Source organism: Accipiter gentilis, chromosome W (genome assembly GCF_929443795.1).
Source record: "Accipiter gentilis chromosome W, bAccGen1.1, whole genome shotgun sequence".
NCBI lineage: Eukaryota > Metazoa > Chordata > Aves > Accipitriformes > Accipitridae > Astur > Astur gentilis.
Genome location: NC_064918.1, coordinates 24,684,563 through 24,711,341, shown reverse-complemented (window position 1 = coordinate 24,711,341; position 26,779 = coordinate 24,684,563).

Genomic DNA, 26,779 nt, shown 5'->3' with positions numbered 1-26,779 from the left:
CATGAACTCTCCCCTCTTTATGCTCACCAGTCACTCTCCCTGCTTTCCCTCAACTCCCTCTTTGCCACCTTTTCCCACGCTTGTCTCTTTCCCTTTTCCCCCTCTCCTGTCTCTTCCCCCCTCTTTTTCCTTCAGTCCCCGAATTTCCCACTTGAGCTCGCCTTCCTCTGCTCCCTACATTCCCTCAAAGCTCTCTTTCCCTCTCCTTCCCCTTGCCTCTCTCTTTTCCCTAGTTCCGTGACCTCTCCCGTCTTTACGCTCACCAGTCACTTTCCCTGCTTTCCCTCAACTCCCTCTTTGTCAACTTTTCCCACGCTTGTCTCTTTTCCTTTTCAACCTCGCCTGTCTCTGCCCCCCTCTTTTTCCTTCAGTCCCCAAATTTCCCACTTCCGCTCGTTTTCCTCTACTCCCTCCCATCTCTCAGAACTCTCTTTCCCTCTCTTTCCCCTTGCCTCTCTCTTTTCCCAAGTTCCGTGAACTCTCCCGTCTTTACGCTCACCAGTCACTTTCCCTGCTTTCCCTCAACTCCCTCTTTGCCACCTTTTCCCACGCTTGTCTCTTTTCCTTTTCAACCTCGCCTGTCTCTTCTCCCCTCTTTTTCCTTCAGTCCCCAAATTTCCCACTTCCGCTCGCCTTCCTTTACTCCCTCCCATCCCTCAAATCTCTTTCCCTCTCTTTCCCCTTGCCTCTCTCTTTTCCCGAGTTCCGTGAACTCTCCCCTCTTTATGCTCACCAGTCACTTTCCCTGCTTTCCCTCAAATCCCTCTTTGCCACCTTTTCCCACGCTTGTCTCTTTTCCTTTTCAACCTCGCCTGTCTCTTCTCCCCTCTTTTTCCTTCAGTCCCCAAATTTCCCACTTCCGCTCGCCTTCCTTTACTCCCTCCCATCCCTCAAATCTCTTTCCCTCTCTTTCCCCTTGCCTCTCTCTTTTCCCTAGTTCCATGAACTCTCCCGTCTTTACGCTCACCAGTCACTTTCCCTTCTTTCCCTCAACTCCCTCTTTGCCACCTTTTCCCACGCTTGTCTCTTTCCCTTTTTCCCCTCGCCTGTCTCTTCCCCCCTATTTTTCCTTCAGTCCCCAAATTTCCCATTTCCGCTCGTTTTCCTCTACTCCCTCCAATCCCTCAAATCTCTCTTTCCGTCACTTTCCCCTTGCCTCTCTCTTTTCCCTAGTTCCGTGAACTCTTCCCTTTTTACGCTCATCAGTCACTCTCCCTGCTTTCCCTCAACTCCCTCTTTGTCACCTTTTCCCACGTTTTTCTCTTTCCCTTTTTCCCCTCTCATGTCTCTTCCCCCCTCTTTTTCCTTCGGCCCCCAAATTTCCCACTTACGCTCGATTTCCTCTACTCCCTACAGTCCCTCAAAGCTCTCTTTCCCTCTCCTTCCCCTTGCCTCTCTCTTTTCCCTAGTTCCGTGACCTCTCCCGTCTTTACGCTCACCAGTCACTTTCCCTGCTTTCCCTCAACTCCCTCTTTGCCACCTTTTCCCACGCTTGTCTCTTTTCCTTTTCAACCTCGCCTGTCTCTTCTCCCCTCTTTTTCCTTCAGTCCCCAAATTTCCCACTTCCGCTCGCCTTCCTTTACTCCCTCCCATCCTTCAAATCTCTTTCCCCTTGCCTCTCTCTTTTCCCTAGTTCCATGAACTCTCCCCTCTTTATGCTCACCAGTCACTCTCCCTGCTTTCCCTCAACTCCCTCTTTGCCACCTTTTCCCACGCTTGTCTCTTTCCCTTTTCCCCCTCTCCTGTCTCTTCCCCCCTCTTTTTCCTTCAGTCCCCGAATTTCCCACTTGAGCTCGCCTTCCTCTACTCCCTACATTCCCTCAAAGCTCTCTTTCCCTCTCCTTCCCCTTGCCTCTCTCTTTTCCCTAGTTCCGTGACCTCTCCCGTCTTTACGCTCACCAGTCACTTTCCCTGCTTTCCCTCAACTCCCTCTTTGTCAACTTTTCCCACGCTTGTCTCTTTTCCTTTTCAACCTCGCCTGTCTCTGCCCCCCTCTTTTTCCTTCAGTCCCCAAATTTCCCACTTCCGCTCGTTTTCCTCTACTCCCTCCCATCTCTCAAAACTCTCTTTCCCTCTCTTTCCCCTTGCCTCTATCTTTTCCCGAGTTCCGTGAACTCTCCCGTCTTTACGCTCACCAGTCACTTTCCCTGCTTTCCCTCAACTCCCTCTTTGCCACCTTTTCCCACGCTTGTCTCTTTTCCTTTTCAACCTCGCCTGTCTCTTCTCCCCTCTTTTTCCTTCAGTTCCCAAATTTCCCACTTCCGCTCGCCTTCCTTTACTCCCTCCCATCCCTCAAATCTCTTTCCCTCTCTTTACCCTTGCCTCTCTCTTTTCCCGAGTTCCATGAACTCTCCCCTCTTTATGCTCACCAGTCACTTTCCCTGCTTTCCCTCAAATCCCTCTTTGCCACCTTTTCCCACGCTTGTCTCTTTTCCTTTTCAACCTCGCCTGTCTCTGCCCCCCTCTTTTTCCTTCAGTCCCCAAATTTCCCACTTCCGCTCGTTTTCCTCTACTCCCTCCCATCTCTCAAAACTCTCTTTCCCTCTCTTTCCCCTTGCCTCTCTCTTTTCCCGAGTTCCGTGAACTCTCCCGTCTTTACGCTCACCAGTCACTTTCCCTGCTTTCCCTCAACTCCCTCTTTGCCACCTTTCCCCACGCTTGTCTCTTTTCCTTTTCAACCTCGCCTGTCTCTGCCCCCCTCTTTTTCCTTCAGTCCCCAAATTTCCCACTTCCGCTCGTTTTCCTCTACTCCCTTCCATCTCTCAAAACTCTCTTTCCCTCTCTTTCCCCTTGCCTCTCTCTTTTCCCGAGTTCCGTGAACTCTCCCGTCTTTACGCTCACCAGTCACTTTCCCTGCTTTCCCTCAACTCCCTCTTTGCCACCTTTTCCCACGCTTGTCTCTTTTCCTTTTCAACCTCGCCTGTCTCTTCTCCCCTCTTTTTCCTTCAGTCCCCAAATTTCCCACTTCCGCTCGCCTTCCTTTACTCCCTCCCATCCTTCAAATCTCTTTCCCATTGCCTCTCTCTTTTCCCTAGTTCCATGAACTCTCCCCTCTTTATGCTCACCAGTCACTCTCCCTGCTTTCCCTCAACTCCCTCTTTGCCACCTTTTCCCACGCTTGTCTCTTTCCCTTTTCCCCCTCTCCTGTCTCTTCCCCCCTCTTTTTCCTTCAGTCCCCGAATTTCCCACTTGAGCTCGCCTTCCTCTGCTCCCTACATTCCCTCAAAGCTCTCTTTCCCTCTCCTTCCCCTTGCCTCTCTCTTTTCCCTAGTTCCGTGACCTCTCCCGTCTTTACGCTCACCAGTCACTTTCCCTGCTTTCCCTCAACTCCCTCTTTGTCAACTTTTCCCACGCTTGTCTCTTTTCCTTTTCAACCTCGCCTGTCTCTGCCCCCCTCTTTTTCCTTCAGTCCCCAAATTTCCCACTTCCGCTCGTTTTCCTCTACTCCCTCCAATCCCTCAGAACTCTCTTTCCCTCTCTTTCCCCTTGCCTCTCTCTTTTCCCAAGTTCCGTGAACTCTCCCGTCTTTACGCTCACCAGTCACTTTCCCTGCTTTCCCTCAACTCCCTCTTTGCCACCTTTTCCCACGCTTGTCTCTTTTCCTTTTCAACCTCGCCTGTCTCTTCTCCCCTCTTTTTCCTTCAGTCCCCAAATTTCCCACTTCCGCTCGCCTTCCTTTACTCCCTCCCATCCCTCAAATCTCTTTCCCTCTCTTTCCCCTTGCCTCTCTCTTTTCCCGAGTTCCGTGAACTCTCCCCTCTTTATGCTCACCAGTCACTTTCCCTGCTTTCCCTCAAATCCCTCTTTGCCACCTTTTCCCACGCTTGTCTCTTTTCCTTTTCAACCTCGCCTGTCTCTTCCCCCCTCTTTTTCCTTCAGTCCCCAAATTTCCCACTTCCGCTCGCCTTCCTTTACTCCCTCCCATCCCTCAAATCTCTTTCCCTCTCTTTCCCCTTGCCTCTCTCTTTTCCCTAGTTCCATGAACTCTCCCGTCTTTACGCTCACCAGTCACTTTCCCTTCTTTCCCTCAACTCCCTCTTTGCCACCTTTTCCCACGCTTGTCTCTTTCCCTTTTTCCCCTCGCCTGTCTCTTCCCCCCTATTTTTCCTTCAGTCCCCAAATTTCCCATTTCCGCTCGTTTTCCTCTACTCCCTCCAATCCCTCAAATCTCTCTTTCCGTCACTTTCCCCTTGCCTCTCTCTTTTCCCTAGTTCCGTGAACTCTTCCCTTTTTACGCTCATCAGTCACTCTCCCTGCTTTCCCTCAACTCCCTCTTTGTCACCTTTTCCCACGTTTTTCTCTTTCCCTTTTTCCCCTCTCATGTCTCTTCCCCCCTCTTTTTCCTTCAGCCCCCAAATTTCCCACTTACGCTCGATTTCCTCTACTCCCTACAGTCCCTCAAAGCTCTCTTTCCCTCTCCTTCCCCTTGCCTCTCTCTTTTCCCTAGTTCCGTGACCTCTCCCCTCTTTACGCTCACCAGTCACTTTCCCTGCTTTCCCTCAACTCCCTCTTTGTCAACTTTTCCCACGCTTGTCTCTTTTCCTTTTCAACCTCGCCTGTCTCTTCTCCCCTCTTTTTCCTTCAGTCCCCAAATTTCCCACTTCCGCTCGCCTTCGTCTACTCCCTCCCATCCCTCAAATCTCTCTTCCCCTATTTTTCCCCTTGCCTCTCTCTTTTCCCGAGTTCCGTGAACTCTCCCGTCTTTACGCTCACCAGTCACTTTCCCTTCTTTTCCTCAACTCCCTCTTTGCCACCTTTTCCCACGCTTGTCTCTTTCCCTTTTCCCCCTCTCCTGTCTCTTCTCCCCTCTTTTTCCTTCAGTCCCCAAATTTCTCACTTCCGCTCGTTTTCCTCTACTCCCTCCAATCCCTCAAATCTCTCTTTCCGTCACTTTCCCCTTGCCTCTCTCTTTTCCCTAGTTCCGTGAACTCTTCCCTTTTTACGCTCATCAGTCACTCTCCCTGCTTTCCCTCAACTCCCTCTTTGTCACCTTTTCCCACGTTTTTCTCTTTCCCTTTTTCCCCTCTCATGTCTCTTCCCCCCTCTTTTTCCTTCAGCCCCCAAATTTCCCACTTACGCTCGATTTCCTCTACTCCCTACAGTCCCTCAAAGCTCTCTTTCCCTCTCCTTCCCCTTGCCTCTCTCTTTTCCCTAGTTCCGTGACCTCTCCCCTCTTTACGCTCACCAGTCCCTTTCCCTGCTTTCCCTCAACTCCCTCTTTGTCAACTTTTCCCACGCTTGTCTCTTTTCCTTTTCAACCTCGCCTGTCTCTTCTCCCCTCTTTTTCCTTCAGTCCCCAAATTTCCCACTTCCGCTCGCCTTCGTCTACTCCCTCCCATCCCTCAAATCTCTCTTCCCCTATTTTTCCCCTTGCCTCTCTCTTTTCCCGAGTTCCGTGAACTCTCCCGTCTTTACGCTCACCAGTCACTTTCCCTTCTTTCCCTCAACTCCCTCTTTGCCACCTTTTCCCACGCTTGTCTCTTTCCCTTTTCCCCCTCGCCTGTCTCTTCCCCCCTCTTTTTCCTTCAGTCCCCAAATTTCTCACTTCCGCTCGTTTTCCTCTACTCCCTCCCATCTCTCAAAACTCTCTTTCCCTCTCTTTCCCCTTGCCTCTCTCTTTTCCCTAGTTCCGTGAACTCTTCCCTTTTTACGCTCATCAGTCACTCTCCCTGCTTTCCCTCAACTCCCTCTTTGTCACCTTTTCCCACGTTTTTCTCTTTCCCTTTTTCCCCTCTCATGTCTCTTCCCCCCTCTTTTTCCTTCAGCCCCCAAATTTCCCACTTACGCTCGATTTCCTCTACTCCCTACAGTCCCTCAAAGCTCTCTTTCCCTCTCCTTCCCCTTGCCTCTCTCTTTTCCCTAGTTCCGTGACCTCTCCCCTCTTTACGCTCACCAGTCACTTTCCCTGCTTTCCCTCAACTCCCTCTTTGTCAACTTTTCCCACGCTTGTCTGTTTTCCTTTTCAACCTCGCCTGTCTCTTCTCCCCTCTTTTTCCTTCAGTCCCCAAATTTCCCACTTCCGCTCGCCTTCGTCTACTCCCTCCCATCCCTCAAATCTCTCTTCCCCTATTTTTCCCCTTGCCTCTCTCTTTTCCCGAGTTCCGTGAACTCTCCCGTCTTTACGCTCACCAGTCACTTTCCCTTCTTTTCCTCAACTCCCTCTTTGCCACCTTTTCCCACGCTTGTCTCTTTCCCTTTTCCCCCTCGCCTGTCTCTTCCCCCCTCTTTTTCCTTCAGTCCCCAAATTTCTCACTTCCGCTCGTTTTCCTCTACTCCCTCCAATCCCTCAAATCTCTCTTTCCGTCACTTTCCCCTTGCCTCTCTCTTTTCCCTAGTTCCGTGAACTCTTCCCTTTTTACGCTCATCAGTCACTCTCCCTGCTTTCCCTCAACTCCCTCTTTGTCACCTTTTCCCACGTTTTTCTCTTTCCCTTTTTCCCCTCTCATGTCTCTTCCCCCCTCTTTTTCCTTCAGACCCCAAATTTCCCACTTACGCTCGATTTCCTCTACTCCCTACAGTCCCTCAAAGCTCTCTTTCCCTCTCCTTCCCCTTGCCTCTCTCTTTTCCCTAGTTCCGTGACCTCTCCCCTCTTTACGCTCACCAGTCACTTTCCCTGCTTTCCCTCAACTCCCTCTTTGTCAACTTTTCCCACGCTTGTCTCTTTTGCTTTTCAACCTCGCCTGTCTCTTCTCCCCTCTTTTTCCTTCAGTCCCCAAATTTCCCACTTCCGCTCGCCTTCGTCTACTCCCTCCCATCCCTCAAATCTCTCTTCCCCTATTTTTCCCCTTGCCTCTCTCTTTTCCCGAGTTCCGTGAACTCTCCCGTCTTTACGCTCACCAGTCACTTTCCCTTCTTTTCCTCAACTCCCTCTTTGCCACCTTTTCCCACGCTTGTCTCTTTCCCTTTTCCCCCTCGCCTGTCTCTTCCCCCCTCTTTTTCCTTCAGTCCCCAAATTTCTCACTTCCGCTCGTTTTCCTCTACTCCCTCCAATCCCTCAAATCTCTCTTTCCGTCACTTTCCCCTTGCCTCTCTCTTTTCCCTAGTTCCGTGAACTCTTCCCTTTTTACGCTCATCAGTCACTCTCCCTGCTTTCCCTCAACTCCCTCTTTGTCACCTTTTCCCACGTTTTTCTCTTTCCCTTTTTCCCCTCTCATGTCTCTTCCCCCCTCTTTTTCCTTCAGCCCCCAAATTTCCCACTTACGCTCGATTTCCTCTACTCCCTACAGTCCCTCAAATCTCTCTTTCCCTCTCCTTCCCCTTGCCTCTCTCTTTTCCCTAGTTCCGTGACCTCTCCCCTCTTTACGCTCACCAGTCACTTTCCCTGCTTTCCCTCAACTCCCTCTTTGTCAACTTTTCCCACGCTTGTCTCTTTTCCTTTTCAACCTCGCCTGTCTCTTCTCCCCTCTTTTTCCTTCAGTCCCCAAATTTCCCACTTCCGCTCGCCTTCGTCTACTCCCTCCCATCCCTCAAATCTCTCTTCCCCTATTTTTCCCCTTGCCTCTCTCTTTTCCCGAGTTCCGTGAACTCTCCCGTCTTTACGCTCACCAGTCACTTTCCCTTCTTTCCCTCAACTCCCTCTTTGCCACCTTTTCCCACGCTTGTCTCTTTCCCTTTTCCCCCTCGCCTGTCTCTTCCCCCCTCTTTTTCCTTCAGTCCCCAAATTTCTCACTTCCGCTCGTTTTCCTCTACTCCCTCCCATCTCTCAAAACTCTCTTTCCCTCTCTTTCCCCTTGCCTCTCTCTTTTCCCGAGTTCCGTGAACTCTCCCGTCTTTACGCTCACCAGTCACTTTCCCTTCTTTCCCTCAACTCCCTCTTTGCCACCTTTTCCCACGCTTGTCTCTTTTCCTTTTCAACCTCGCCTGTCTCTTCTCCCCTCTTTTTCCTTCAGTCCCCAAATTTCCCACTTCCGCTCGCCTTCCTTTACTCCCTCCCATCCCTCAAATCTCTTTCCCTCTCTTTCCCCTTGCCTCTCTCTTTTCCCTAGTTCCATGAACTCTCCCCTCTTTATGCTCACCAGTCACTCTCCCTGCTTTCCCTCAACTCCCTCTTTGCCACCTTTTCCCACGCTTGTCTCTTTCCCTTTTTCCCCTCTCCTGTCTCTTCTCCCCTCTTTTTCCTTCACTCCCCAAATTTCCCACTTCCGCTTGTATTCCTCTACTCCCTCCAATCCCTCAAATCTCTTTCCCCGTCTTTCCCGTTTCCTCTCTTTTCTCTACTTCCGTGAACTCTCCCGTCTTTACGCTCACCAGTCACTCTCCCTGCTTTCCCTCAACTCCCTCTTTGCCACCTTTTCCCACGCTTGTCTCTTTCCCTTTTCCCCCTCTCCTGTCTCTTCCCCACGCTTTTTCCTTCAGTCCCCGAATTTCCCACTTGAGCTCGCCTTCCTCTACTCCCTACAGTCCCTCAAAGCTCTCTTTCCCTCTCCTTCCCCTTGCCTCTCTCTTTTCCCTAGTTCCGTGACCTCTCCCGTCTTTACGCTCACCAGTCACTTTCCCTGCTTTCCCTCAACTCCCTCTTTGTCAACTTTTCCCACGCTTGTCTCTTTTCCTTTTCAACCTCGCCTGTCTCTGCCCCCCTCTTTTTCCTTCAGTCCCCAAATTTCCCACTTCCGCTCGTTTTCCTCTACTCCCTCCCATCTCTCAGAACTCTCTTTCCCTCTCTTTCCCCTTGCCTCTCTCTTTTCCCGAGTTCCGTGAACTCTCCCGTCTTTACGCTCACCAGTCACTTTCCCTGCTTTCCCTCAACTCCCTCTTTGCCACCTTTTCCCACGCTTGTCTCTTTCCCTTTTTCCCCTCTCCTGTCTCTTCCCCCCTCTTTTTCCTTCAGTCCCCGAATTTCCCACTTGAGCTCGCCTTCCTCTACTCCCTACAGTCCCTCAAAGCTCTCTTTCCCTCTCCTTCCCCTTGCCTCTCTCTTTTCCCTAGTTCCGTGACCTCTCCCGTCTTTACGCTCACCAGTCACTTTCCCTGCTTTCCCTCAACTCCCTCTTTGCCACCTTTTCCCACGCTTGTCTCTTTTCCTTTTCAACCTCGCCTGTCTCTTCCCCCCTCTTTTTCCTTCAGTCCCCAAATTTCCCACTTCCGCTCGCCTTCCTTTACTCCCTCCCATCCTTCAAATCTCTTTCCCCTTGCCTCTCTCTTTTCCCTAGTTCCATGAACTCTCCCCTCTTTATGCTCACCAGTCACTCTCCCTGCTTTCCCTCAACTCCCTCTTTGCCACCTTTTCCCACGCTTGTCTCTTTCCCTTTTCCCCCTCTCCTGTCTCTTCCCCCCTCTTTTTCCTTCAGTCCCCGAATTTCCCACTTGAGCTCGCCTTCCTCTACTCCCTACATTCCCTCAAAGCTCTCTTTCCCTCTCCTTCCCCTTGCCTCTCTCTTTTCCCTAGTTCCGTGACCTCTCCCGTCTTTACGCTCACCAGTCACTTTCCCTGCTTTCCCTCAACTCCCTCTTTGTCAACTTTTCCCACGCTTGTCTCTTTTCCTTTTCAACCTCGCCTGTCTCTGCCCCCCTCTTTTTCCTTCAGTCCCCAAATTTCCCACTTCCGCTCGATTTCCTCTACTCCCTCCCATCTCTCAAAACTCTCTTTCCCTCTCTTTCCCCTTGCCTCTCTCTTTTCCCGAGTTCCGTGAACTCTCCCGTCTTTACGCTCACCAGTCACTTTCCCTGCTTTCCCTCAACTCCCTCTTTGCCACCTTTTCCCACGCTTGTCTCTTTTCCTTTTCAACCTCGCCTGTCTCTTCTCCCCTCTTTTTCCTTCAGTCCCCAAATTTCCCACTTCCGCTCGCCTTCCTTTACTCCCTCCCATCCCTCAAATCTCTTTCCCTCTCTTTACCCTTGCCTCTCTCTTTTCCCGAGTTCCATGAACTCTCCCCTCTTTATGCTCACCAGTCACTTTCCCTGCTTTCCCTCAAATCCCTCTTTGCCACCTTTTCCCACGCTTGTCTCTTTTCCTTTTCAACCTCGCCTGTCTCTGCCCCCCTCTTTTTCCTTCAGTCCCCAAATTTCCCACTTCCGCTCGTTTTCCTCTACTCCCTCCCATCTCTCAAAACTCTCTTTCCCTCTCTTTCCCCTTGCCTCTCTCTTTTCCCGAGTTCCGTGAACTCTCCCGTCTTTACGCTCACCAGTCACTTTCCCTGCTTTCCCTCAACTCCCTCTTTGCCACCTTTCCCCACGCTTGTCTCTTTTCCTTTTCAACCTCGCCTGTCTCTGCCCCCCTCTTTTTCCTTCAGTCCCCAAATTTCCCACTTCCGCTCGTTTTCCTCTACTCCCTCCCATCTCTCAAGACTCTCTTTCCCTCTCTTTCCCCTTGCCTCTCTCTTTTCCCGAGTTCCGTGAACTCTCCCGTCTTTACGCTCACCAGTCACTTTCCCTGCTTTCCCTCAACTCCCTCTTTGCCACCTTTTCCCACGCTTGTCTCTTTTCCTTTTCAACCTCTCCTGTCTCTTCTCCCCTCTTTTTCCTTCAGTCCCCAAATTTCCCACTTCCGCTCGCCTTCCTTTACTCCCTCCCATCCTTCAAATCTCTTTCCCATTGCCTCTCTCTTTTCCCTAGTTCCATGAACTCTCCCCTCTTTATGCTCACCAGTCACTCTCCCTGCTTTCCCTCAACTCCCTCTTTGCCACCTTTTCCCACGCTTGTCTCTTTCCCTTTTCCCCCTCTCCTGTCTCTTCCCCCCTCTTTTTCCTTCAGTCCCCGAATTTCCCACTTGAGCTCGCCTTCCTCTACTCCCTACATTCCCTCAAAGCTCTCTTTCCCTCTCCTTCCCCTTGCCTCTCTCTTTTCCCTAGTTCCGTGACCTCTCCCCTCTTTACGCTCACCAGTCACTTTCCCTGCTTTCCCTCAACTCCCTCTTTGTCAACTTTTCCCACGCTTGTCTCTTTTCCTTTTCAACCTCGCCTGTCTCTGCCCCCCTCTTTTTCCTTCAGTCCCCAAATTTCCCACTTCCGCTCGTTTTCCTCTACTCCCTCCCATCTCTCAGAACTCTCTTTCCCTCTCTTTCCCCTTGCCTCTCTCTTTTCCCTAGTTCCGTGAACTCTCCCGTCTTTACGCTCACCAGTCACTTTCCCTGCTTTCCCTCAACTCCCTCTTTGCCACCTTTTCCCACGCTTGTCTCTTTTCCTTTTCAACCTCGCTTGTCTCTTCTCCCCTCTTTTTCCTTCAGTCCCCAAATTTCCCACTTCCGCTCGCCTTCCTTTACTCCCTCCCATCCCTCAAATCTCTTTCCCTCTCTTTCCCCTTGCCTCTCTCTTTTCCCGAGTTCCGTGAACTCTCCCCTCTTTATGCTCACCAGTCACTTTCCCTGCTTTCCCTCAAATCCCTCTTTGCCACCTTTTCCCACGCTTGTCTCTTTTCCTTTTCAACCTCGCCTGTCTCTTCTCCCCTCTTTTTCCTTCAGTCCCCAAATTTCCCACTTCCGCTCGCCTTCCTTTACTCCCTCCCATCCCTCAAATCTCTTTCCCTCTCTTTCCCCTTGCCTCTCTCTTTTCCCTAGTTCCATGAACTCTCCCGTCTTTACGCTCACCAGTCACTTTCCCTTCTTTCCCTCAACTCCCTCTTTGCCACCTTTTCCCACGCTTGTCTCTTTCCCTTTTTCCCCTCGCCTGTCTCTTCCCTCCTATTTTTCCTTCAGTCCCCAAATTTCCCATTTCCGCTCGTTTTCCTCTACTCCCTCCAATCCCTCAAATCTCTCTTTCCGTCACTTTCCCCTTGCCTCTCTCTTTTCCCTAGTTCCGTGAACTCTTCCCTTTTTACGCTCATCAGTCACTCTCCCTGCTTTCCCTCAACTCCCTCTTTGTCACCTTTTCCCACGTTTTTCTCTTTCCCTTTTTCCCCTCTCATGTCTCTTCCCCCCTCTTTTTCCTTCAGCCCCCAAATTTCCCACTTACGCTCGATTTCCTCTACTCCCTACAGTCCCTCAAAGCTCTCTTTCCCTCTCCTTCCCCTTGCCTCTCTCTTTTCCCTAGTTCCGTGACCTCTCCCCTCTTTACGCTCACCAGTCACTTTCCCTGCTTTCCCTCAACTCCCTCTTTGTCAACTTTTCCCACGCTTGTCTCTTTTCCTTTTCAACCTCGCCTGTCTCTTCTCCCCTCTTTTTCCTTCAGTCCCCAAATTTCCCACTTCCGCTCGCCTTCGTCTACTCCCTCCCATCCCTCAAATCTCTCTTCCCCTATTTTTCCCCTTGCCTCTCTCTTTTCCCGAGTTCCGTGAACTCTCCCGTCTTTACGCTCACCAGTCACTTTCCCTTCTTTCCCTCAACTCCCTCTTTGCCAACTTTTCCCACGCTTGTCTCTTTCCCTTTTCAACCTCGCCTGTCTCTTCTCCCCTCTTTTTCCTTCAGTCCCCAAATTTCCCACTTCCGCTCGCCTTCCTTTACTCCCTCCCATCCCTCAAATCTCTTTCCCTCTCTTTCCCCTTGCCTCTCTCTTTTCCCTAGTTCCATGAACTCTCCCGTCTTTACGCTCACCAGTCACTTTCCCTTCTTTCCCTCAACTCCCTCTTTGCCACCTTTTCCCACGCTTGTCTCTTTCCCTTTTTCCCCTCGCCTGTCTCTTCCCCCCTATTTTTCCTTCAGTCCCCAAATTTCCCATTTCCGCTCGTTTTCCTCTACTCCCTCCAATCCCTCAAATCTCTCTTTCCGTCACTTTCCCCTTGCCTCTCTCTTTTCCCTAGTTCCGTGAACTCTTCCCTTTTTACGCTCATCAGTCACTCTCCCTGCTTTCCCTCAACTCCCTCTTTGTCACCTTTTCCCACGTTTTTCTCTTTCCCTTTTTCCTCTCGCCTGTCTCTTCCCCCCTCTTTTTCCTTCAGCCCCCAAATTTCCCACTTACGCTCGATTTCCTCTACTCCCTACAGTCCCTCAAAGCTCTCTTTCCCTCTCCTTCCCCTTGCCTCTCTCTTTTCCCTAGTTCCGTGACCTCTCCCCTCTTTACGCTCACCAGTCACTTTCCCTGCTTTCCCTCAACTCCCTCTTTGCCACCTTTTCCCACGCTTGTCTCTTTTCCTTTTCAACCTCGCCTGTCTCTTCTCCCCTCTTTTTCCTTCAGTCCCCAAATTTCCCACTTCCGCTCGCCTTCCTTTACTCCCTCCCATCCCTCAAATCTCTTTCCCTCTCTTTCCCCTTGCCTCTCTCTTTTCCCTAGTTCCATGAACTCTCCCCTCTTTATGCTCACCAGTCACTCTCCCTGCTTTCCCTCAACTCCCTCTTTGCCACCTTTTCCCACGCTTGTCTCTTTTCCTTTTCAACCTCTCCTGTCTCTTCTCCCCTCTTTTTCCTTCAGTCCCCAAATTTCCCACTTCCGCTCGCCTTCCTTTACTCCCTCCCATCCTTCAAATCTCTTTCCCCTTGCCTCTCTCTTTTCCCTAGTTCCATGAACTCTCCCCTCTTTATGCTCACCAGTCACTCTCCCTGCTTTCCCTCAACTCCCTCTTTGCCACCTTTTCCCACGCTTGTCTCTTTCCCTTTTCCCCCTCTCCTGTCTCTTCCCCCCTCTTTTTCCTTCAGTCCCCGAATTTCCCACTTGAGCTCGCCTTCCTCTACTCCCTACATTCCCTCAAAGCTCTCTTTCCCTCTCCTTCCCCTTGCCTCTCTCTTCTCCCTAGTTCCGTGACCTCTCCCGTCTTTACGCTCACCAGTCACTTTCCCTGCTTTCCCTCAACTCCCTCTTTGTCAACTTTTCCCACGCTTGTCTCTTTTCCTTTTCAACCCCGCCTGTCTCTGCCCCCCTCTTTTTCCTTCAGTCCCCAAATTTCCCACTTCCGCTCGTTTTCCTCTACTCCCTCCCATCTCTCAAAACTCTCTTTCCCTCTCTTTCCCCTTGCCTCTCTCTTTTCCCTAGTTCCATGAACTCTCCCCTCTTTATGCTCACCAGTCACTTTCCCTGCTTTCCCTCAAATCCCTCTTTGCCACCTTTTCCCACGCTTGTCTCTTTCCCTTTTTCCCCTCGCCTGTCTCTTCCCCCCTATTTTTCCTTCAGTCCCCAAATTTCCCATTTCCGCTCGATTTCCTCTACTCCCTCCAATCCCTCAAATCTCTCTTTCCGTCACTTTCCCCTTGCCTCTCTCTTTTCCCGAGTTCCGTGAACTCTTCCCTCTTTACGCTCATCAGTCACTCTCCCTGCTTTCCCTCAACTCCCTCTTTGTCACCTTTCCCCACGTTTTTCTCTTTCCCTTTTTCCCCTCTCATGTCTCTTCCCCCCTCTTTTTCCTTCAGCCCCCAAATTTCCCACTTACGCTCGATTTCCTCTACTCCCTACAGTCCCTCAAAGCTCTCTTTCCCTCTCCTTCCCCTTGCCTCTCTCTTTTCCCTAGTTCCGTGACCTCTCCCCTCTTTACGCTCACCAGTCACTTTCCCTGCTTTCCCTCAACTCCCTCTTTGTCAACTTTTCCCACGCTTGTCTCTTTTCCTTTTCAACCTCGCCTGTCTCTTCCCCCCTCTTTTTCCTTCAGTCCCCAAATTTCCCACTTACGCTCGATTTCCTCTACTCCCTACAGTCCCTCAACGCTCTCTTTCCCCTTGCCTCTCTCTTTTCCCTAGTTCCGTGACCTCTCCCCTCTTTACGCTCACCAGTCACTTTCCCTTCTTTCCCTCAACTCCCTCTTTGCCACCTTTTCCCACGCTTCTCTTTCCCTTTTTCCCCTCGCCAGTCTCTTCTCCCCTCTTTTTCCTTCAGTCACTAAATTTCACACTTCCGCTCGCCTTCGTCTACTCCCTCCCATCCCTCAAATCTCTCTTCCCCTATTTTTCCCCTTGCCTCTCTCTTTTCCCGAGTTCCGTGAACTCTCCCGTCTTTACGCTCACCAGTCACTCTCCCTGCTTTCCCTCAACTCCCTCTTTGTCAACTTTTCCCACGCTTGTCTCTTTTCCTTTTCAACCTCGCCTGTCTCTTCCCCCCTCTTTTTCCTTCAGTCCCCAAATTTCCCACTTCCGCTCGTTTTCCTCTACTCCCTGCCATCTCTCAAAACTCTCTTTCCCTCTCTTTCCCCTTGCCTCTCTCTTTTTCCGAGTTCTGTGAACTCTCCCGTCTTTACGCTCACCAGTCACTTTCCCTGCTTTCCCTCAACTCCCTCTTTGCCACCTTTCCCCACGCTTGTCTCTTTTCCTTTTCAACCTCGCCTGTCTCTGCCCCCCTCTTTTTCCTTCAGTCCCCAAATTTCCCACTTCCGCTCGTTTTCCTCTACTCCCTCCCATCTCTCAAAACTCTCTTTCCCTCTCTTTCCCCTTGCCTCTCTCTTTTCCCGAGTTCCGTGAACTCTCCCGTCTTTACGCTCACCAGTCACTTTCCCTGCTTTCCCTCAACTCCCACTTTGCCACCTTTTCCCACGCTTGTCTCTTTTCCTTTTCAACCTCGCCTGTCTCTTCTCCCCTCTTTTTCCTTCAGTCCCCAAATTTCCCACTTCCGCTCGCCTTCCTTTACTCCCTCCCATCCTTCAAATCTCTTTCCCCTTGCCTCTCTCTTTTCCCTAGTTCCATGAACTCTCCCCTCTTTATGCTCACCAGTCACTCTCCCTGCTTTCCCTCAACTCCCTCTTTGCCACCTTTTCCCACGCTTGTCTCTTTCCCTTTTCCCCCTCTCCTGTCTCTTCCCCCCTCTTTTTCCTTCAGTCCCCGAATTTCCCACTTGAGCTCGCCTTCCTCTACTCCCTACATTCCCTCAAAGCTCTCTTTCCCTCTCCTTCCCCTTGCCTCTCTCTTTTCCCTAGTTCCGTGACCTCTCCCGTCTTTACGCTCACCAGTCACTTTCCCTGCTTTCCCTCAACTCCCTCTTTGTCAACTTTTCCCACGCTTGTCTCTTTTCCTTTTCAACCTCGCCTGTCTCTGCCCCCCTCTTTTTCCTTCAGTCCCCAAATTTCCCACTTACGCTCGATTTCCTCTACTCCCTACAGTCCCTCAAAGCTCTCTTTCCCTCTCCTTCCCCTTGCCTCTCTCTTTTCCCTAGTTCCGTGACCTCTCCCCTCTTTACGCTCACCAGTCACTTTCCCTGCTTTCCCTCAACTCCCTCTTTGTCAACTTTTCCCACGCTTGTCTCTTTTGCTTTTCAACCTCGCCTGTCTCTTCTCCCCTCTTTTTCCTTCAGTCCCCAAATTTCCCACTTCCGCTCGCCTTCGTCTACTCCCTCCCATCCCTCAAATCTCTCTTCCCCTATATTTCCCCTTGCCTCTCTCTTTTCCCGAGTTCCGTGAACTCTCCCGTCTTTACGCTCACCAGTCACTTTCCCTGCTTTCCCTCAACTCCCTCTTTGCCACCTTTTCCCACGCTTGTCTCTTTCCCTTTCCCCCCTCGCCTGTCTCTTCCCCCCTCTTTTTCCTTCAGTCCCCAAATTTCCCACTTCCGCTCGTTTTCCTCTACTCCCTCCCATCTCTCAAAACTCTCTTTCCCTCTCTTTCCCCTTGCCTCTCTCTTTTCCCGAGTTCCGTGAACTCTCCCGTCTTTACGCTCACCAGTCACTTTCCCTGCTTTCCCTCAACTCCCTCTTTGCCACCTTTTCCCACGCTTGTCTCTTTTCCTTTTCAACCTCGCCTGTCTCTTCTCCCCTCTTTTTCCTTCAGTCCCCAAATTTCCCACTTCCGCTCGCCTTCCTTTACTCCCTCCCATCCCTCAAATCTCTTTCCCTCTCTTTCCCCTTGCCTCTCTCTTTTCCCTAGTTCCATGAACTCTCCCCTCTTTATGCTCACCAGTCACTCTCCCTGCTTTCCCTCAACTCCCTCTTTGCCACCTTTTCCCACGCTTGTCTCTTTCCCTTTTTCCCCTCTCCTGTCTCTTCTCCCCTCTTTTTCCTTCACTCCCCAAATTTCCCACTTCCGCTAGTATTCCTCTACTCCCTCCAATCCCTCAAATCTCTTTCCCCGTCTTTCCCGTTTCCTCTCTTTTCTCTACTTCCGTGAACTCTCCCGTCTTTACGCTCACCAGTCACTCTCCCTGCTTTCCCTCAACTCCCTCTTTGCCACCTTTTCCCACGCTTGTCTCTTTCCCTTTTCCCCCTCTCCTGTCTCTTCCCCACGCTTTTACCTTCAGTCCCCGAATTTCCCACTTGAGCTCGCCTTCCTCTACTCCCTACAGTCCCTCAAAGCTCTCTTTCCCTCTCCTTCCCCTTGCCTCTCTCTTTTCCCTAGTTCCGTGACCTCTCCCGTCTTTACGCTCACCAGTCACTTTCCCTTCTTTCCCTCAACTCCCTCTTTGTCAACTTTTCCCACGCTTCTCTTTCCCTTTTTCCCCTCGCCAGTCTCTTCTCCCCTCTTTTTCCTTCAGTCACTAAATTTCACACTTCCGCTCGCCTTCGTCTACTCCCTCCCATCCCTCAAATCTCTCTTCCCCTATTTTTCCCCTTGCCTCTCTCTTTTCCCGAGTTCCGTGAACTCTCCCGTCTTCACGCTCACCAGTCACTTTCCCTGCTTTCCCTCAACTCCCTCTTTGCCACCTTTTCCCACGCTTGTCTCTTTTCCTTTTCAACCTCGCCTGTCTCTTCTCCCCTCTTTTTCCTTCAGTCCCCAAATTTCCCACTTCCGCTCGCCTTCCTTTACTCCCTCCCATCCTTCAAATCTCTTTCCCCTTGCCTCTCTCTTTTCCCTAGTTCCATGAACTCTCCCCTCTTTATGCTCACCAGTCACTCTCCCTGCTTTCCCTCAACTCCCTCTTTGCCACCTTTTCCCACGCTTGTCTCTTTCCCTTTTTCCCCTCTCCTGTCTCTTCTCCCCTCTTTTTCCTTCACTCCCCAAATTTCCCACTTCCGCTTGTATTCCTCTACTCCCTCCCATCCCTCAAATCTCTCTTCCCCTATTTTTCCCCTTGCCTCTCTCTTTTCCCGAGTTCCGTGAACTCTCCCGTCTTCACGCTCACCAGTCACTTTCCCTGCTTTCCCTCAACTCCCTCTTTGCCACCTTTCCCCACGCTTGTCTCTTTTCCTTTTCAACCTCGCCTGTCTCTGCTCCCCTCTTTTTCCTTCAGTCCCCAAATTTCCCACTTCCGCTCGTTTTCCTCTACTCCCTCCCATCTCTCAAAACTCTCTTTCCCTCTCTTTCCCCTTGCCTCTCTCTTTTCCCGAGTTCCGTGAACTCTCCCGTCTTTACGCTCACCAGTCACTTTCCCTGCTTTCCCTCAACTCCCTCTTTGCCACCTTTTCCCACGCTTGTCTCTTTTCCTTTTCAACCTCTCCTGTCTCTTCTCCCCTCTTTTTCCTTCAGTCCCCAAATTTCCCACTTCCGCTCGCCTTCCTTTACTCCCTCCCATCCTTCAAATCTCTTTCCCCTTGCCTCTCTGTTTTCCCTAGTTCCATGAACTCTCCCCTCTTTATGCTCACCAGTCACTCTCCCTGCTTTCCCTCAACTCCCTCTTTGCCACCTTTTCCCACGCTTGTCTCTTTCCCTTTTCCCCCTCTCCTGTCTCTTCCCCCCTCTTTTTCCTTCAGTCCCCGAATTTCCCACTTGAGCTCGCCTTCCTCTGCTCCCTACATTCCCTCAAAGCTCTCTTTCCCTCTCCTTCCCCTTGCCTCTCTCTTTTCCCTAGTTCCGTGACCTCTCCCGTCTTTACGCTCACCAGTCACTTTCCCTGCTTTCCCTCAACTCCCTCTTTGTCAACTTTTCCCACGCTTGTCTCTTTTCCTTTTCAACCCCGCCTGTCTCTGCCCCCCTCTTTTTCCTTCAGTCCCCAAATTTCCCACTTCCGCTCGTTTTCCTCTACTCCCTCCCATCTCTCAAAACTCTCTTTCCCTGTCTTTCCCCTTGCCTCTCTCTTTTCCCTAGTTCCATGAACTCTCCCCTCTTTATGCTCACCAGTCACTTTCCCTGCTTTCCCTCAACTCCCTCTTTGCCACCTTTTCCCACGCTTGTCTCTTTCCCTTTTTCCCCTCGCCTGTCTCTTCCCCCCTATTTTTCCTTCAGTCCCCAAATTTCCCATTTCCGCTCGATTTCCTCTACTCCCTCCAATCCCTCAAATCTCTCTTTCCGTCACTTTCCCCTTGCCTCTCTCTTTTCCCTAGTTCCGTGAACTCTTCCCTTTTTACGCTCATCAGTCACTCTCCCTGCTTTCCCTCAACTCCCTCTTTGTCACCTTTTCCCACGTTTTTCTCTTTCCCTTTTTCCCCTCTCATGTCTCTTCCCCCCTCTTTTTCCTTCAGCCCCCAAATTTCCCACTTACGCTCGATTTCCTTTACTCCCTACAGTCCCTCAAAGCTCTCTTTCCCTCTCCTTCCCCTTGCCTCTCTCTTTTCCCTAGTTCCGTGACCTCTCCCCTCTTTACGCTCACCAGTCACTTTCCCTGCTTTCCCTCAACTCCCTCTTTGTCAACTTTTCCCACGCTTGTCTCTTTTCCTTTTCAACCTCGCCTGTCTCTTCTCCCCTCTTTTTCCTTCAGTCCCCAAATTTCCCACTTCCGCTCGCCTTCCTCTACTCCCTCCCATCTCTCAAAACTCTCTTTCCCTCTCTTTCCCCTTGCCTCTCTCTTTTCCCTAGTTCCATGAACTCTCCCGTCTTTACGCTCACCAGTCACTTTCCCTGCTTTCCCTCAACTCCCTCTTTGCCACCTTTTCCCACGCTTGTCTCTTTTCCTTTTCAACCTCTCCTGTCTCTTCTCCCCTCTTTTTCCTTCAGTCCCCAAATTTCCCACTTCCGCTCGCCTTCCTTTACTCCCTCCCATCCTTCAAATCTCTTTCCCCTTGCCTCTCTCTTTTCCCTAGTTCCATGAACTCTCCCCTCTTTATGCTCACCAGTCACTCTCCCTGCTTTCCCTCAACTCCCTCTTTGCCACCTTTTCCCACGCTTGTCTCTTTCCCTTTTCCCCCTCTCCTGTCTCTTCCCCCCTCTTTTTCCTTCAGTCCCCGAATTTCCCACTTGAGCTCGCCTTCCTCTGCTCCCTACATTCCCTCAAAGCTCTCTTTCCCTCTCCTTCCCCTTGCCTCTCTCTTTTCCCTAGTTCCGTGACCTCTCCCGTCTTTACGCTCACCAGTCACTTTCCCTGCTTTCCCTCAACTCCCTCTTTGTCAACTTTTCCCACGCTTGTCTCTTTTCCTTTTCAACCCCGCCTGTCTCTGCCCCCCTCTTTTTCCTTCAGTCCCCAAATTTCCCACTTCCGCTCGTTTTCCTCTACTCCCTCCCATCTCTCAAAACTCTCTTTCCCTCTCTTTCCCCTTGCCTCTCTCTTTTCCCTAGTTCCATGAACTCTCCCCTCTTTATGCTCACCAGTCACTTTCCCTGCTTTCCCTCAAATCCCTCTTTGCCACCTTTTCCCACGCTTGTCTCTTTCCCTTTTTCCCCTCGCCTGTCTCTTCCCCCCTATTTTTCCTTCAGTCCCCAAATTTCCCATTTCCGCTCGATTTCCTCTACTCCCTCCAATCCCTCAAATCTCTCTTTCCGTCACTTTCCCCTTGCCTCTCTCTTTTCCCTAGTTCCGTGAACTCTTCCCTTTTTACGCTCATCAGTCACTCTCCCTGCTTTCCCTCAACTCCCTCTTTGTCACCTTTCCCCACGTTTTTCTCTTTCCCTTTTTCCCCTCTCATGTCTCTTCCCCCCTCTTTTTCCTTCAGCCCCCAAATTTCCCACTTATGCTCGATTTCCTCTACTCCCTACAGTCCCTCAAAGCTCTCTTTCCCTCTCCTTCCCCTTGCCTCTCTCTTTTCCCTAGTTCCGTGACCTCTCCCCTCTTTACGCTCACCAGTCACTTTCCCTGCTTTCCCTCAACTCCCTCTTTGTCAACTTTTCCCACGCTTGTCTCTTTTCCTTTTCAACCTCGCCTGTCTCTTCTCCCCTCTTTTTCCTTCAGTCCCCAAATTTCCCACTTCCGCTCGCCTTCCTCTACTCCCTCCCATCTCTCAAAACTCTCTTTCCCTCTCTTTCCCCTTGCCTCTCTCTTTTCCCTAGTTCCGTGAACTCTCCCCTCTTTACGCTCACCAGTCACATTCCCTGCTTTCCCTCAACTCCCTCTTTGTCAACTTTTCCCACGCTTGTCTCTTTTCCTTTTCAACCTCGCCTGTCTCTTCCCCCCTCTTTTTCCTTCAGTCTCCAAATTTCCCACTTGAGCTCGCCTTCCTCTACTCCCTACAGTCCCTCAACGCTCTCTTTCCCCTTGCCTCTCTCTTTTCCCGAGTTCCGTGAACTCTCCCCTCTTTACGCTCACCAGTCACTTTCCCTTCTTTCCCTCAACTCCCTCTTTGCCACCTTTTCCCACGCTTCTCTTTCCCTTTTTCCCCTCGCCAGTCTCTTCTCCCCTCTTTTTCCTTCAGTCACTAAATTTCACACTTCCGCTCGCCTTCGTCTACTCCCTCCCATCCCTCAAATCTCTCTTCCCCTATTTTTCCCCTTGCCTCTCTCTTTTCCCGAGTTCCGTGAACTCTCCCGTCTTTACGCTCACCAGTCACTCTCCCTGCTTTCCCTCAACTCCCTCTTTGTCAACTTTTCCCACGCTTGTCTCTTTTCCTTTTCAACCTCGCCTGTCTCTTCCCCCCTCTTTTTCCTTCAGTCCCCAAATTTCCCACTTCCGCTCGTTTTCCTCTACTCCCTCCCATCTCTCAAAACTCTCTTTCCCTCTCTTTCCCCTTGCCTCTCTCTTTTTCCGAGTTCCGTGAACTCTCCCGTCTTTACGCTCACCAGTCACTTTCCCTGCTTTCCCTCAACTCCCTCTTTGCCACCTTTCCCCACGCTTGTCTCTTTTCCTTTTCAACCTCGCCTGTCTCTGCCCCCCTCTTTTTCCTTCAGTCCCCAAATTTCCCACTTCCGCTCGTTTTCCTCTACTCCCTCCCATCTCTCAAAACTCTCTTTCCCTCTCTTTCCCCTTGCCTCTCTCTTTTCCCGAGTTCCGTGAACTCTCCCGTCTTTACGCTCACCAGTCACTTTCCCTGCTTTCCCTCAACTCCCACTTTGCCACCTTTTCCCACGCTTGTCTCTTTTCCTTTTCAACCTCGCCTGTCTCTTCTCCCCTCTTTTTCCTTCAGTCCCCAAATTTCCCACTTCCGCTCGCCTTCCTTTACTCCCTCCCATCCTTCAAATCTCTTTCCCCTTGCCTCTCTCTTTTCCCTAGTTCCATGAACTCTCCCCTCTTTACGCTCACCAGTCACTCTCCCTGCTTTCCCTCAACTCCCTCTTTGCCACCTTTTCCCACGCTTGTCTCTTTCCCTTTTCCCCCTCTCCTGTCTCTTCCCCCCTCTTTTTCCTTCAGTCCCCGAATTTCCCACTTGAGCTCGCCTTCCTCTACTCCCTACATTCCCTCAAAGCTCTCTTTCCCTCTCCTTCCCCTTGCCTCTCTCTTTTCCCTAGTTCCATGAACTCTCCCGTCTTTACGCTCACCAGTCACTTTCCCTGCTTTCCCTCAACTCCCTCTTTGTCAACTTTTCCCACGCTTGTCTCTTTTCCTTTTCAACCTCGCCTGTCTCTGCCCCCCTCTTTTTCCTTCAGCCCCCAAATTTCCCACTTACGCTCGATTTCCTCTACTCCCTACAGTCCCTCAAAGCTCTCTTTCCCTCTCCTTCCCCTTGCCTCTCTCTTTTCCCTAGTTCCGTGACCTCTCCCCTCTTTACGCTCACCAGTCACTTTCCCTGCTTTCCCTCAACTCCCTCTTTGTCAACTTTTCCCACGCTTGTCTCTTTTGCTTTTCAACCTCGCCTGTCTCTTCTCCCCTCTTTTTCCTTCAGTCCCCAAATTTCCCACTTCCGCTCGCCTTCGTCTACTCCCTCCCATCCCTCAAATCTCTCTTCCCCTATTTTTCCCCTTGCCTCTCTCTTTTCCCGAGTTCCGTGAACTCTCCCGTCTTTACGCTCACCAGTCACTTTCCCTGCTTTCCCTCAACTCCCTCTTTGCCACCTTTTCCCACGCTTGTCTCTTTCCCTTTCCCCCCTCGCCTGTCTCTTCCCCCCTCTTTTTCCTTCAGTCCCCAAATTTCCCACTTCCGCTCGTTTTCCTCTACTCCCTCCCATCTCTCAAAACTCTCTTTCCCTCTCTTTCCCCTTGCCTCTCTCTTTTCCCGAGTTCCGTGAACTCTCCCGTCTTTTCGCTCACCAGTCACTTTCCCTGCTTTCCCTCAACTCCCTCTTTGCCACCTTTTCCCACGCTTGTCTCTTTTCCTTTTCAACCTCGCCTGTCTCTTCTCCCCTCTTTTTCCTTCAGTCCCCAAATTTCCCACTTCCGCTCGCCTTCCTTTACTCCCTCCCATCCCTCAAATCTCTTTCCCTCTCTTTCCCCTTGCCTCTCTCTTTTCCCTAGTTCCATGAACTCTCCCCTCTTTATGCTCACCAGTCACTCTCCCTGCTTTCCCTCAACTCCCTCTTTGCCACCTTTTCCCACGCTTGTCTCTTTCCCTTTTTCCCCTCGCCTGTCTCTTCGCCCCTCTTTTTCCTTCACTCCCCAAATTTCCCACTTCCGCTTGTATTCCTCTACTCCCTCCAATCCCTCAAATCTCTTTCCCCGTCTTTCCCGTTTCCTCTCTTTTCCCTAGTTCCGTGACCTCTCCCGTCTTTACGCTCACCAGTCACTTTCCCTGCTTTCCCTCAACTCCCTCTTTGTCAACTTTTCCCACGCTTGTCTCTTTTCCTTTTCAACCTCGCCTGTCTCTGCCCCCCTCTTTTTCCTTCAGTCCCCAAATTTCCCACTTCCGCTCGTTTTCGTCTACTCCCTCCCATCTCTCAAAACTCTCTTTCCCTCTCTTTCCCCTTGCCCCTCTCTTTTCCCGAGTTCCGTGAACTCTCCCGTCTTTACGCTCACCAGTCACTTTCCCTTCTTTCCCTCAACTCCCTCTTTGCCACCTTTTCCCACGCTTCTCTTTCCCTTTTTCCCCTCGCCAGTCTCTTCTCCCCTCTTTTTCCTTCAGTCACTAAATTTCACACTTCCGCTCGCCTTCGTCTACTCCCTCCCATCTCTCAAAACTCTCTTTCCCTCTCTTTCCCCTTGCCTCTCTCTTTTCCCGAGTTCCGTGAACTCTCCCGTCTTTACGCTCACCAGTCACTTTCCCTGCTTTCCCTCAACTCCCACTTTGCCACCTTTTCCCACGCTTGTCTCTTTTCCTTTTCAACCTCGCCTGTCTCTTCTCCCCTCTTTTTCCTTCAGTCCCCAAATTTCCCACTTCCGCTCGCCTTCCTTTACTCCCTCCCATCCTTCAAATCTCTTTCCCCTTGCCTCTCTCTTTTCCCTAGTTCCATGAACTCTCCCCTCTTTATGCTCACCAGTCACTCTCCCTGCTTTCCCTCAACTCCCTCTTTGCCACCTTTTCCCACGCTTGTCTCTTTACCTTTTCCACCTCTCCTGTCTCTTCCCCCCTCTTTTTCCTTCAGTCCCCGAATTTCCCACTTGAGCTCGCCTTCCTCTACTCCCTACATTCCCTCAAAGCTCTCTTTCCCTCTCTTTCCCCTTGCCTCTCTCTTTTCCCTAGTTCCATGAACTCTCCCCTCTTTACGCTCACCAGTCACTTTCCCTGCTTTCCCTCAACTCCCTCTTTGTCAACTTTTCCCACGCTTGTCTCTTTTCCTTTTCAACCTCGCCTGTCTCTGCCCCCCTCTTTTTCCTTCAGCCCCCAAATTTCCCACTTACGCTCGATTTCCTCTACTCCCTACAGTCCCTCAAAGCTCTCTTTCCCTCTCCTTCCCCTTGCCTCTCTCTTTTCCCTAGTTCCGTGACCTCTCCCCTCTTTACGCTCACCAGTCACTTTCCCTGCTTTCCCTCAACTCCCTCTTTGTCAACTTTTCCCACGCTTGTCTCTTTTGCTTTTCAACCTCGCCTGTCTCTTCTCCCCTCTTTTTCCTTCAGTCCCCAAATTTCCCACTTCCGCTCGCCTTCGTCTACTCCCTCCCATCCCTCAAATCTCTCTTCCCCTATTTTTCCCCTTGCCTCTCTCTTTTCCCGAGTTCCGTGAACTCTCCCGTCTTTACGCTCACCAGTCACTTTCCCTGCTTTCCCTCAACTCCCTCTTTGCCACCTTTTCCCACGCTTGTCTCTTTCCCTTTCCCCCCTCGCCTGTCTCTTCCCCCCTCTTTTTCCTTCAGTCCCCAAATTTCCCACTTCCGCTCGTTTTCCTCTACTCCCTCCCATCTCTCAAAACTCTCTTTCCCTCTCTTTCCCCTTGCCTCTCTCTTTTCCCGAGTTCCGTGAACTCTCCCGTCTTTACGCTCACCAGTCACTTTCCCTGCTTTCCCTCAACTCCCTCTTTGCCACCTTTTCCCACGCTTGTCTCTTTTCCTTTTCAACCTCGCCTGTCTCTTCTCCCCTCTTTTTCCTTCAGTCCCCAAATTTCCCACTTCCGCTCGCCTTCCTTTACTCCCTCCCATCCCTCAAATCTCTTTCCCTCTCTTTCCCCTTGCCTCTCTCTTTTCCCTAGTTCCATGAACTCTCCCCTCTTTATGCTCACCAGTCACTCTCCCTGCTTTCCCTCAACTCCCTCTTTGCCACCTTTTCCCACGCTTGTCTCTTTCCCTTTTTCCCCTCTCCTGTCTCTTCTCCCCTCTTTTTCCTTCACTCCCCAAATTTCCCACTTCCGCTTGTATTCCTCTACTCCCTCCAATCCCTCAAATCTCTTTCCCCGTCTTTCCCGTTTCCTCTCTTTTCCCTAGTTCCGTGAACTCTCCCGTCTTTACGCTCACCAGTCACTTTCCCTGCTTTCCCTCAACTCCCTCTTTGTCAACTTTTCCCACGCTTGTCTCTTTTCCTTTTCAACCTCGCCTGTCTCTGCCCCCCTCTTTTTCCTTCAGTCCCCAAATTTCCCACTTCCGCTCGTTTTCGTCTACTCCCTCCCATCTCTCAAAACTCTCTTTCCCTCTCTTTCCCCTTGCCCCTCTCTTTTCCCGAGTTCCGTGAACTCTCCCGTCTTTACGCTCACCAGTCACTTTCCCTTCTTTCCCTCAACTCCCTCTTTGCCACCTTTTCCCACGCTTCTCTTTCCCTTTTTCCCCTCGCCAGTCTCTTCTCCCCTCTTTTTCCTTCAGTCACTAAATTTCACACTTCCGCTCGCCTTCGTCTACTCCCTCCCATCCCTCAAATCTCTCTTCCCCTATTTTTCCCCTTGCCTCTCTCTTTTCCCGAGTTCCGTGAACTCTCCCGTCTTTACGCTCACCAGTCACTCTCCCTTCTTTCCCTCAACTCCCTCTTTGTCAACTTTTCCCACGCTTGTCTCTTTTCCTTTTCAACCTCGCCTGTCTCTTCCCCCCTCTTTTTCCTTCAGTCCCCAAATTTCCCACTTCCGCTCGTTTTCCTCTACTCCCTCCCATCTCTCAAAACTCTCTTTCCCTCTCTTTCCCCTTGCCTCTCTCTTTTTCCGAGTTCCGTGAACTCTCCCGTCTTTACGCTCACCAGTCACTTTCCCTGCTTTCCCTCAACTCCCTCTTTGCCACCTTTCCCCACGCTTGTCTCTTTTCCTTTTCAACCTCGCCTGTCTCTGCCCCCCTCTTTTTCCTTCAGTCCCCAAATTTCCCACTTCCGCTCGTTTTCCTCTACTCCCTCCCATCTCTCAAAACTCTCTTTCCCTCTCTTTCCCCTTGCCTCTCTCTTTTCCCGAGTTCCGTGAACTCTCCCGTCTTTACGCTCACCAGTCACTTTCCCTGCTTTCCCTCAACTCCCACTTTGCCACCTTTTCCCACGCTTGTCTCTTTTCCTTTTCAACCTCGCCTGTCTCTTCTCCCCTCTTTTTCCTTCAGTCCCCAAATTTCCCACTTCCGCTCGCCTTCCTTTACTCCCTCCCATCCTTCAAATCTCTTTCCCCTTGCCTCTCTCTTTTCCCTAGTTCCATGAACTCTCCCCTCTTTATGCTCACCAGTCACTCTCCCTGCTTTCCCTCAACTCCCTCTTTGCCACCTTTTCCCACGCTTGTCTCTTTTCC